The sequence below is a fragment of the Balaenoptera acutorostrata genome, chromosome 2 (genome assembly GCF_949987535.1).
Source record: "Balaenoptera acutorostrata chromosome 2, mBalAcu1.1, whole genome shotgun sequence".
Lineage (NCBI taxonomy): Eukaryota > Metazoa > Chordata > Mammalia > Artiodactyla > Balaenopteridae > Balaenoptera > Balaenoptera acutorostrata.
This window is the reverse complement of record NC_080065.1, coordinates 68,858,829-68,871,527: the sequence shown is the minus strand read 5'-3', so window position 1 is coordinate 68,871,527 and position 12,699 is coordinate 68,858,829. Positions and strand designations below refer to the sequence as shown.

Here is a 12,699-nt window from a genome sequence, read left to right as displayed (position 1 = left end):
CCAAATATCTATTTTAAGGATGACAAATGCTATATAGCATTAATAACAGACACTTCATATTTACTGTCTTACAGCAGTCTTACTTTCAGTCTTAAATAACATAAAACTAATTTAAATGACTTGTCCAGTTTCTCACAATTCTAATACCAAAATTTCAGTGCTCCTAATCTAAAAAAAAAAAAAAAAATGCCACAGTTGGGAAATCAGCTCCATCAAGAAGGTATTAAATATAATAATAGGGCTATATGAATCTATATGAGCTTATAGGCACAAAGCCCAAAATCAAAAGTATGTGTGATATATTAATAAACTATATAAATATTAATAAAAGATGTACTATAGTTTAATTTAACATATGCACTATAATTTAGATGGTATTATGATACTCAAGCATTTGATAATTCCTGAATGCATAATCAATATCACCTTGATATTGATAAGAGAATGCCAAGCTGATGACAATTTTGCTGGTTAGTCAGTGTTTGCATATTGATCATTTGTTTCAAATTAGCTGTAAAAGCAAGATGTCCTTTGGGAAAAGTACAAATAATGGGGTGATTAAAAACAAATAAGGTGTTTTTATATCAGTAAGTGAAATACATATTTCTATTTCAAAATTGTGGTATTCAATTATTCAATGCACTGAATTCAATGCAGAATTTGATATACTCACTAAAGAGGAAAGTGGAGAATTTCAGCAATTATCCACCTATTGCAAAAGGGGAAATATATTTTGCTTATTCCATTAGCTATCTCATACAAAACTAAGGGATGGTTTTGTTTCACCTGATCGGAGAAACAGTCTCAGTTTGCTCCTGAAAAGCTGGTAGTTACACGTAATGAGTAATCTTTATTCCACAGTAAAACTTAATTTTAGTGTGATTCACTGGTCACCTACGTGTTACATTTATTACAAAATGCATTACTTTTTATTATATTACTAATATAATACTATACTGTTACTATATTATATTACTAATCAAAAATAAAAGAGCATATAAAATGAATATATTGATCTAGAGAGAGGGAGGAAATACCATTGTTTATTCACCCAAATATTACATAATAAATATCATTTTTTGACTCTAAATACAAATGAATCTGACTAGACACAAAATGCCTTACTCCACTCCTTGCTGTCACATGGACTTTGAGAAGTCCACCATTTACATCATGAGAAATAAGGCCTACTTCATTCTGTTGTGAATCAAATACCAGCTGATGGAAAAGCAACGAATCATTAACTTAGTCTTCTCTCAGTGAGGAAGAAACAGACTGAGTGTGTTAATCCATCCACTTCAAAGGGAAATATTTTGAAGATTTTCAAAAGGAACCTTGAATCCCAAAAACAAATAAATGCAGATTTGGGGGAATCGTTTATAGGAAAAGACTGGGTGTGTCTACATTTTCCTTACTGATGACTGCAACCAATTAATTTAATTGGCAAAACTTGTTAGTAGGACAGAACTGGAAATACATTTACTTATTCTGACAAGTTTTCTATTAGAGATATCAAGGAACAACTGATGTCTCTTGGAAATAACTAAAGACAACACCCTCTTTGGCATCAGCTGTGTGTTTTCTTTGGTTTGATTTTCCCTGGTTTTCCATGGCAAACAGTATTTGCTTAAAGACACCTCTCCCTGCTCTGCCTGACTATTCTCCATGGGAATCAGAGCTCCCTATCTGATGATAAATCTGGTTTCCTACAGCAAATGGAGTTGATACCCTGAGGCCTATGAGGCCTGTTCCCCCAGGGCAGTGAGTCTACTGAACAGATGAACCATAGAAACAGAAAATGTTTTCCATCTCCAAAAGCAGATACAGAAAACCAGTAGGAAAGAGAAACCCTTGGTTCTGAGATTGTAAAAGTTGGTTCAGAGAACATCTGCTGCCTTCTAAAGAATATATTATGGAGGACACAATCTCTTTGTCTCAATGGACATCTCCCAAAGTCTATGCAGCAAAACCCCCAAAAAGCGGTGAGTGTGAGGACAGAGTGCAGGGGTCTAATTCAATTTCTATTTTGACATTCAAACAAAGAAATGTAGCTGTTTGGGAGAACTCTCCTGACTACAAAGGAACCATCTGGGACTAATTATGATATCCAGGCGTATTTAAAACCATCATTTCATTTGTATTTTGAGTTTCTAGTGTAGTTAATTAAGGTTTCCCTTATCCCTAACCATACCATAATCATACACACACACACACACACACACACACACACACACACAGCTTTTGCAGAGTTGTGTAAGGATTACCACTATGAATAGCAGTGAGTTACAAAATTCTACAGGACTTTTTATTTATTTATTTAACAATTCATTTATTTTATTTTTATTTATTTTTGGCTGCATTGGGTCTTTGTTGCTGCGCACGGGCTTTCTCTAGTTGCGGCGAGCGGGGGCTACACTTCGTTGTGGTGCGCAGGCTTCTCATTGGGGTGGCTTCTCTTGTTACGGAGCATGGGCTTCAATAGTTGTGGCACGCAGGCTTCAGTAGTTGTGGCTCATGGGCTCTAGAACGCAGGCTCAGTAGTTGTGGTGCATGGGCTTAGTTGCTCCGCGGCATATGGGGTCTTCCTGGACCAGGGATCGAACCCGTGTCCCCTGCATTGGCAGGCAGATTCTTAACCACTGTGCCACCAGGAAAGTCCTCCAGGACTTTTTAAAACTGGAAGTCATTTTCCAAGTCTTCTTCAACGGATAACAATAATAGTTCCAGCAACAATAGTTCCAGAACAAATTAGTGGTTTACATCATTAGAGCATTACATCTGGACACCACAAATGCAATGTACTCTTGTCCCTACAAGTGTATGAGCTTTTGCATTCAAGGAACACTCCAGATCCAGAGTAAGTGAGACCCTGCCCCTCCAGTCTATTGAAAACCCTTGTGGGAGCCAGGAGGCCATAAAGAGTTTATATATCATCTCCTTCTCCCAAATAGTCAGAGACTGAACCAGATAAAATAAATCCTTTCTCTTGCAGGCTACTGGCTAGATGTAGAAGGCTCTGTGGTAGCATTCTTCCTTCCCATTCAGCTATATTTCAAATCTTCCCTTTTTGAGAAAATAGCTTCAAAGAGGCTTCAGAATTCTCTAAAATCCTTTTACTTCTTTTTTGCAGTTACAAACTGAAAACTGAATTTGGAAAGGAGGTAACATGAGTTTCGGTGTATGATTATCTCTTAAATCATAAGGAAAGACAAGACACCTTACTAAAGGAACAGGAAGACTGTCATCCTCTTTTCCTATAGAGTAGTTTCCTTTTCCCACAAACGAGCTATAGTCAACATGCTGAGAAAAATCTAATGATCATGAGATTTGTGAATAAGTTTTTTGATCCTACCCTTCTTTCCTGCTGGCCATTTCTCTACCCCAGAGTCTGGTGAACCAGGAGGAGGGTAAAGAACAACTTGACTACTTGTGGATCTCTGGCAAAAGGTTTAGTGTAGGACAAGGTTCAACCTAATTTCTAAAATAAATTTTTCAAATATTACTGGTACAAACTCTGTCTGTTCCCCATTACCATAGATACCAGGAATTAACTGTAATTTTGCTTCCATTTGATTCCCCGTAGGGACAAAACCACAGTTTTAATGCCAACACATGCACATTCTAACATTACAGTAAACGTTTTTCTGACGCATTTACAGATTCACAAAAAAAAGAGAGATAAACTGAAACATTTGGCTAAGGCTTAGTTACTTTGCTGAGAATCAGTAATATTTCAGAAAGTGGTACAATGTTGAAATTACAAAATCCATTCTTTAAAAACCCTCAGGTTAGAGTTTGAGTTACTAGAAAAAGAAAGAAATGCAAATTGTTTATTGTTTTCACATGTACAGTAAATTCAGAAAATTGTACTTCTTTCAAGAACCATATGGTAGAGAGAGACTTTCTTTTCATCAGGGGTGGTTTTGCTTATTGTGCCAAGAGCTAAAAAGATGTTTTTAATAACCAAAGCCAGTTTGTCATACAATCTGTCTGGATCTTGCTTGTAAGAGATGAAGATCCCTTGGGTAGGAAATAGAGGGTGATGGGGGAGTTGTCTGAGATAGAAAAGTTGTGCAAGAAACACAATCCAAAGGGAAGATCTTTAACTCATGGTTGATAGAAAAACTGGTTTGCATATTTCATTGCGGAATCATGGGAGGTTACTGAGGCTCCTTTTGTAAATGTAACCATGTTCTTCATGAGGGGGAATGTGACAATGAACTGAGTGCTGAAAACATGTCCCCTAAATACCCAAGTTTGGTGCAAGTGAAGGATTCACCCAACAACAGTCTGAGAGGGCCTCAGAGAGAAGAGGACTGCTCTTTGAAAATGACTTTGAATCAAGGGAAGGCCAGAATCTTGCCTTGGAGGCTAGGAAAAAAGCATTCTTAGGAATGAGAGTGATCCTGAGAGGATCACGCAGATGTGTTTCCCCAGACCTGTGTTTAAAAAAAGGACACATCAAAAACTAGTGCCAGACCATTATAAAGTGTTCATGGTTCATGATGAAATAAGAAAATTAAGGAAAGTGTAGCGCATTTTTCATAAAGTTAAATAAACTCACTGTAAAGGTCAGTTCTTTATTATAAGAGTATATCCTTCCTACAGTTCTCAAGTTAAAATATGCTTCAATATATTACATTGAACCACAGGAAATTGCCAATATTCAACTGTTTTTGACCTACAAAAATGGCAATTTCCTTGGTTTCAATCTAACATTAAATGATGATGATTGGATATGGGAGCTTGTAATGGCTTTCTGTGGCAAAATATAGACCTGGTAACCATATGTCAGTACCTAGATTTATTTTTGAAAATTTTCTATTCCATAAAATCCATATAACTATAAATTGCTATTAGAGAGTGTCTCGATCAGCAGGCTTCTAGATTTTGACTATTGTAAAATAAAACAAAACAAAACACAATTTTTTTAAAAAAGGAAAACAGACCCAGATGCTGAATAGAATGTTAAGGACACTGGAAGCTAGCTTCATAGGAAGGAGAGGCTGGAAGTCCTGAGTCTTGGGACACCAGGAGCATCATAAAGACATATGAGGCAGGACTCAGGGCTAAGAAAGACTTTCCAATCCCTGCCCCAGCCTGATCAGGAAAGGAAATTGCTGATTATTGTCATTCATATTCCTCCAATGGAAGGACGCAGAAGTTGATCCTCCACTGGAAAGCAAAGGTAAAAATCTATTTGGTAACTTGGTAAAAAAGGAGTTCCAGAAAGTAAGGTGTAGTTCCTGCCAGTAGTAGAGATTAAGAATATTAATGCAGTCCTCTGGTTCTTACAAAAGATACCTGCCCAATGTCAAAAGAGTGGGAAGCAGCCTCATAGCACAGGGAGATCAGCTCAGTGCTTTGTGACCATCTAGAGGGGTGGGATAGGGAGGATGGGAGGGAGAACGCAAGAGGGAGGAGATATGGGGATATATGTATATGTATATGTATAGCTGATTCACTTTGTTATAAAGCAGAAACTAACACACCATTGCAAAGCAATTATACTCCAATAAAGATGTTAAAAAAATAATTTAAAAAAAAATTTTTTTTTAAAAGGCAAAAAAAAAGGGGTATCTTTATTGGCCTTGCCAACCACCACTCAAGCACAACTGAATGGTCCACAGTGGACCAAATAGGACTCTCTCTGAATGGGAATTTGAATTTATGGAAGGTGAGCTAGAAGGTCCTGAGGACTGGAGTCTGAGCCTGCTATTTTGGAATGGGCACAATGAAGCTATGTGCAAGCAGAGAACTGAAGAGAGAAAAAGTGAAGCAAACATACAGAAGTGATGAGAGATCTTGAGAAAGAGGTGGAAAAAACAAGGCAGAGAAAGTAGCTCTCTTGTATCCAAACTATATTCCAGTTCTAGGACCAGTCACTCAAGAAGACCTAGCTGGGTCTTGGGATCCATGAGATACCCCTGAGACTAATTTTCCTTTACTTAAGCCAGTGTGGGGGAGTTTCTGAGTCTTGTAAACAAAAGATTCCAGTTGAATTGTAAAGTGATCCATTTAGTGGGAGAAGAAACTGGATTATAATCAGAACTACCTGAGAGTAATAGCAACCTGCCTATATAGTCCTCCTTTTATATCTCTTCTCTTCCATATATGGTTCATCCTTTGCCTTTTCTTTCCTCTTATGTGGCAGGTGTGATAATTCAGCAGTGGATGTAACTTGTAATTTGGAAATGCTTCTAACCTTGATGACAAATCAATAAACTTTGGCTGCATAACAAACCACTCCAAGCCATAGTGACTGAAAACAACCAATTTTTAGCCATAATTCTGCAGGTGGGCAATTAGGCTAACTTCAGCTTGGCAGTTCTTCAGGTCTCAGCCAGGGTCACTAGGCATCTGTGGTCAGCTCGACACTGGCTAGTCTAGGCTGACCTCTGCTCAGATGGCTCCTCTCTCTTCCAGATGGTCTCTCGCCCTCTAGCAAGCTTTGCCCCTTTGATTATTTACTTGGCAGCTGAGCAGTGTTCCAGGAGAACAGGTGGATCCTTAGGCTCAGAATCGACCCAGCAACACTTCTGCTGCATTCCAAAACAAATCATCAGGCTAGCCCAGATTCAAATGCTGGGGAAATATACTCCACCTCTTAAGGTAAGCAACTGCACAGTTATATCACAAGGGATGCAGATAAAGAGAGGGGAATAATAGTGGCCATTTTGCAAAAAGTCCACCACAGGTGGCCTCCCAGGCCTAGGGTAGGGTCTATTAACAAAAGAGATGTGGAATGGTGCTTAGTCCATCTCTGCTCTAAGGCCCCAGAAGAAAAGCTATTTTCCATTTCCCTACTGGCTTCCTCCTGTCATATACAGAGTCATAGGACACAGAAGACCAAAATCAGGGCATGGGCTCACAAAGCCGAACCGCGGACTGGGATGGTTGCAAGACTGAAGCCTAGAATCTGGAAAGCCTAAGACAGCTGGTTTTAATAGTCTAAGAGAAGACTCTATCCAAAGAACAGCATTGCAAACTGTGTCAGGGTGGAGATGGTGCATTGTGACCATGGCAATTTAAAAGTATCTCTTTAGGGACTTCTATGGTGGTGCAGTGGTTAAGAATCCGCCTGCCAATACAGGGGACACGGGTTTGAGCCTTGGTCCGGGAAGATGTCACATGGAGCGACTAAGCCTGTGCACCACAACTACTGAGCCTGCGCTCTAGAGTCCGCGAGCCACAACTACTGAGGCCGTGTGCTCCAACTACTGAGCCCACGTGCCACAACTACTGAAGCCCACGTGCCTAGAGCCCGTACTCTGCAACAAGAGAAGCCATGGCAATGATAAGCCTGCGCACCACAACGAAGAGTAGCCCCTGCTCGCTGCAACTAGAGAAAGCCCACACGCAGCAACAAAGACCCAATGCAGCCATAAATAAATAAATAAATACATAAATAAATAAATTTTAAAAATAAAAATAAAATGCCAGCACCAAAATAAAAAAAAAAAGTATCTCTTTAACTATAAACTTCCAGTTATAAGATGAATAAGTTCTGGGGATCTAATGTACATGTTTATTATAACTAATAATACTGTATTGTATACTTGAAAGTTGTTAAGTGATTGTATCTTCAATGATCTCACCACAAAAAAGATATGGTAATTATGCTACACTACAAAGGTGTTAGCTAACACTATGGTGGTAATCATTTTGCAATATGTAAGTGTATCGAATCAATAGGTTGTACACTCTAAACTTACAAAGTACTATATGTCAATTATATATCAATAAAGCCGGGATAAAAAAAGAAAATCAAAGTATAAAAAACAGTATCTCTTTGGTGTGCTATTTCAATTGACATTCCTTGGCTACAAAGATGGAAGAGTTCATCTTCCTTAAGCACCTCTCCCATTCTTGCATGGACTCACAGTCTTTCCAGAGCCACTAACACAAACTCTACTCATCCAGGCTACCAGTACCAAGGAGACCAGCAACAATGATTTGAGTGACACAGAGGATGGAGCAGCAGAAAATGTCTTACTGTCACATCTAACAGAACCTAATAGCAAAACAAACCAGACAAGATAAGAGAACTTAGTTACTTCAGTGAGCTGTGGATCCTAAATAACATCCCAAATGCAAGTTTGTACATGAACAGCAAAAACCTTTGAAAATTTTATGATTTTCCAGACACAACAATAGGAAACATTAATGGACACTTGGGGATAAGCAATAAGCAGTCAGAAAATGCCCTGCATGTAGACTGGCATTTACCTGAAGTAATTTGAAAGACTCCAAATTTCCCAGGATTAGCTTGCCTCAAAACTGAAATTTTTCATCGTTAGAGTAACTCTTTCTGTGACTTAGAGTCTGCAAGAAACCACTATAGAAATATAAATGTGTTTCAGATATATTTGAAAATAGAAGTCACGGATTCATTAACAATTTATCATTTTTCTATTAGAGTTCAAATCCTGAGCAAAAGAAGAATTTAAAAGGAAGGCTTGATGAAAAAAAGTTGATGAGACAGAGGAAGAACTCAGGAACCTCAGGTAGCCAGGGGTTTACATAAAGACACAGGGCACAGAAGGGGTAGAAAGAAGAGTCTTGCAATGACTTTGTGTCCTTCAATAGTTTGCCTGGAGCCAGTCTTGTGGAGAATGATGGAGACCGGGAAGGGAAGGAGGAGTGCACAGGGAGGGAGAGGACTCTACCCAGACACCTGGCGTTTCCTTTTGGGTCTAGTTTCATGTCAAGATCTCCTACTGCCACTGTGACAAATCACCACAGACTTAGTGGCTTAAAACTCAAATTTATTATCTTATAGTTCTGGAGGTCAGAAGTCCTAAAATCAAGGTGACAGCAGGGTTGTATTCCTTCTGGAGCCTCTACAGGAGAATTTATTTCCTTACCTTTTCCACTTCTTAAGGCCACCTGCATTCTTTGGTTCATGGCTCCTTCCTTGTATCACTCCAGCCTCCACTTCCGTTGTCACATCCACATCCTACTCTCTGATTGTCTCTCTCCTGTCTCCCTCTTTCTCTTATAAGAACTTTGGCAGTTACATTGGGTCCACCTGGATAAAAGAGAGTTAAGTTCCCCATCTCAAGACCCTTAACTTAATCACATCTGCAAAGTCCCTTTGCCACGAAAGCTAACACATTCACAGATTCCAGGGGTTCAGACATGGACAACTTTGTGGGAGGGGCATTATTCTGTTCACCACAGGGTCCATATCAAACACACACACCAAGAGTTTAGGGATTACATATCTTTCCCCTAGAAGTAAGTATAATTAGGAGTAATGAGAAACAAAAGCTGAAATCCTGGGAGATTGTGCATAAGGAGTCAGCTTGAAGTGTCAGTGATGGATAAGGATGTTTTATGAAGCCTATGGCAGGCTGCTCTTAGTGAATCACAATGAAGACCCTTAGGATTTTGAAGCAGAACCACGCTATCCTGTGCAAATAACTACTCTCCTTTTGAGAAACAGCTTTTGGCTTTCTACTTGACCTTAGTAGACCTGAACACCTGACCATGGGCCACCAAGTTACCATGTGACCTGAGGCACCCATCATGAAGTAGACAGTCTGACTCACCAAGCCTATAAAGCTAGGCATGTACAGCTGCGGCATTCCATCAAGTAAAAGTGGTATATAGAAAGCAGGCTCAAGAAGGTCTTGAAGGCACAAGTCAGCTGCATGAGAAAGTTGCCGAGATGCCCATGCCCCCACTCCTGATAACTGCCTTCTCTCTCTCAACCCACACCTATGGCCTTGTGGGGCGTTCTCTATGAACAGTTAACTAAGAAAGAAAAAACTCAGGCTTGGTTTACAGATGGTTCTACTTAATATATGCAGGCAGAACCTGAAAGTGGGTGGCTATAGCACTATAGCCCTATGCTGGGATGGCCTTCATGAACAGTGGTAAAGGGAAATCTTCCCTGTAGACAGAACTTTGAGTGATGTACCTGGCTGTTCATTTTTCCTGGTAGGAACAATAACCAGAGGTATGTGCCTACAGTAATTCTTGAGGTATGGTTAATGGTCTGGCTGGGTGGTCAAGGAATTAGATGAAACACAATTGGAAAATTGGTAACATGAAGATCTGGAGAAGTATTGGATAAACATCTCTAAATGGGCACAGAATGCAAAATGTTTTGTGTCCCATGTGTATGCTCACCAAAGTGTGACCTCAACAGAGAGGGATTTTAATAGTTGAGTGGATAGGATGAGATATTCTGGGGCTGTCGGTGAACTTCTTTCTCCATCTACTTCTGTTACTGTCAAATGGGCTCAAATATAATGGCCATATTGGCAGGGATAGAGGTAATGCATGAACCTAGTAAAATGGACTTCTACTCATCAAGGCTTATCTGGATACAGCACTGCTGAGTACTCAATCTGCCAGCAGCAGAGACCAAAACTGAGCCCCTAAAATGGCCCCATTCCCTAGGGACAATCAGCCAGATACTTGATGGTGGACTGACTACATTACCACTTCTGTCATGAAAGGAGCTGCACTTTGTTCTCACTGGATAAGCACTTACCATAGGCATGGATTTCTCTTCCCTGCCCACAGTGCTTCTGCCATTGTCTGTGGCCTTACAGAATGCCTTATCCACCGTCATGGTATAATACAGCATTGCTTCCAGCCAAGCATTTCACAGCAAACGAAGTGCAGCCAATGGGCCCATCCCCATGGAATTCACTGGTCTTCCCATGATGCCCATCATCCTGAAGTAGCTGACTTGATAGAACAACGGAATGGCTTTTTGAACACTCAGTTATAGTGCCAGATAGTTGACAGTACCTTTCAAAGCTATGGCAATATGGACCAGGAGGTAGTATATAACCTGACAACAAATGTACAGTCCAGTTTCTCCCATAACCAGGATTCATGAATCTAGGAATCAAGGAATAGAAATAGGAATAGCAGCTCTCACTAATACCTCTAGTGATTCACTAACAAAGTGTTTGCTTTCCATCCCTGCAACTTTAGGCTCCGCTGATTTGGAGGCTGTAGTTCCCCAAAGAGCAATGCTTTCAGCAAGAGACAAACCAGTGATTCCATTAACTGGAAACTGAGACTATCACATAGCCACTTTGGGGTACTTATGTCTATGAATCAACTGGCAAAAGAAAAGGGTTACTGGGGGCAATTTTGTCCAGAGGACATTTGTAACGTCTAGAGACATTTTTTGTTGTTGTTGTGATAATTGCAGGAGAGTGAACTAGTACCTGGTGGTTAGAGGTCAAGGATGCGGCTAAACATTATACAATGCACAGGACAGCCCACTACAACAAAGAATTATCTAGCCCAAAATGCCAATAGTATGGAAATCCTGGATTGCTTAGATCATCCCGGTGATTGATCCTCACTATCAAGAGGAAATTGGATTGCTACTGCACAGTGGGGGCAGAGGGAAACCCTGGGAGAGCCTTTCAGCAGTCCTTTGTTATGTGATTAAAGTCAATGGAAAACCAAAACAAGTCAATTCATGCAAGACTACTAATGGTCCAGAAACTTCAGGAATAAATGTTTAGGTTACCTCACCAGGAGAGGAACTCCAACTAGCAGAAGAAGGCAGTTATAAATACCAGCTAGACCATGTAACTAACTGCAGAAATGAGAAGTATGGTAGTTGTATTTCTTCCTTATTTTGATATGAATGTATCACATCAAAATACTATACACTAAACAAATACTTTAATTTTCTTTCCTACTCCCATTTCCTGAGCAACTAACATAAGATATATGGATAATTGTTAACCTTATATCTCAGTATTTAAGTTACAGGATAACAAAGGGGGAGTTTGAATAACTTAAGAGAAGAATGAACATGATCAAAAACACAAAAGGGAATTAGTATCCACTTAGGGGGGAAAGGGTTAGCATATTTTCAGTTGTACATAGGGTAGTTGTATCAGGTTAGGCAGAAGTATGACTTTGTTAATGTATTTATTTTTAAAATAAGTATAGTTTACAGAGATGTATATGGGTGGCAAAGTGACAATGGGCAGACTGTGGTGGTTTTGTAATACATCAGTATACTTAGGCTGAACCATGTTTCCTAGCATTCACTTCCCTGTATGTTTCTGGTTAGGGTGAACCATATTTGAGAGACCTATGTGCATGAGATTTAGAAGGTGGAAGTGAAGCAGCAGCCATATTATATTTAACCTTCAAAAGGTGGAGTCAGGTACATTTGTAGCTCAAGCACATTATCATTGATCTGCTGGTTTACCTTGTTGGCCACAGGGCAGCACCCAGGCCTGCAGCTGCTCCACCTTCTCCTGGGATCCTCCTTCAACATCTTCCTGAGACATTTGTTTAGCTCTGTAAAAAAGGGCACTATTTTATAAAGATGAAGGCAGTGAAAACTGACACAGGTCCCAGTTCATTCTCATGATCCTGGCTCCTCTTCGTGGATTCTAGCTTGTCCTTGCTCTCCCCCACTTTACATCCATCTTCCCTTCCCAATTGTTTGCTATGCAGACTTTAAGTTTTAGCATCTGACATGAAGACAACAGGCCCAAAGAGACTATTTAACCAGCATCCACAGTTGTGTATAATGTCAAATCTCTGTAAAAATCCCATACACACACACACACACACAATTTATACAGGTCTCTTCCATGGCCCTGGAAGGGTCCCTAGCATTACATTCTCATGAAAGTATGTTTTTGAAAAAGTTGTGAAAATAAACTATTTCAAACTCAGTCAACTTTTAAAATTTTTGTT

The 12,699-nt window shown here is 39.7% G+C and overlaps 1 protein-coding gene across 1 annotated transcript in view; it reads right to left on the bottom strand.

Moving 5' to 3' along the window:
* Window positions 1-2,369: 2,369 nt before the first annotated feature.
* Window positions 2,370-12,699, bottom strand: part of LOC103017232 (V-type proton ATPase subunit S1-like protein) — a 43,447-nt gene continuing 33,117 nt past the window's right edge. Inside the window, 5 exon segments of the mRNA XM_057540353.1 lie at window positions 2,370-3,144; window positions 3,712-3,803; window positions 8,868-9,031; window positions 10,505-10,704; window positions 12,203-12,294. The gene's annotated coding sequence lies outside the window, so the exon portion shown is untranslated.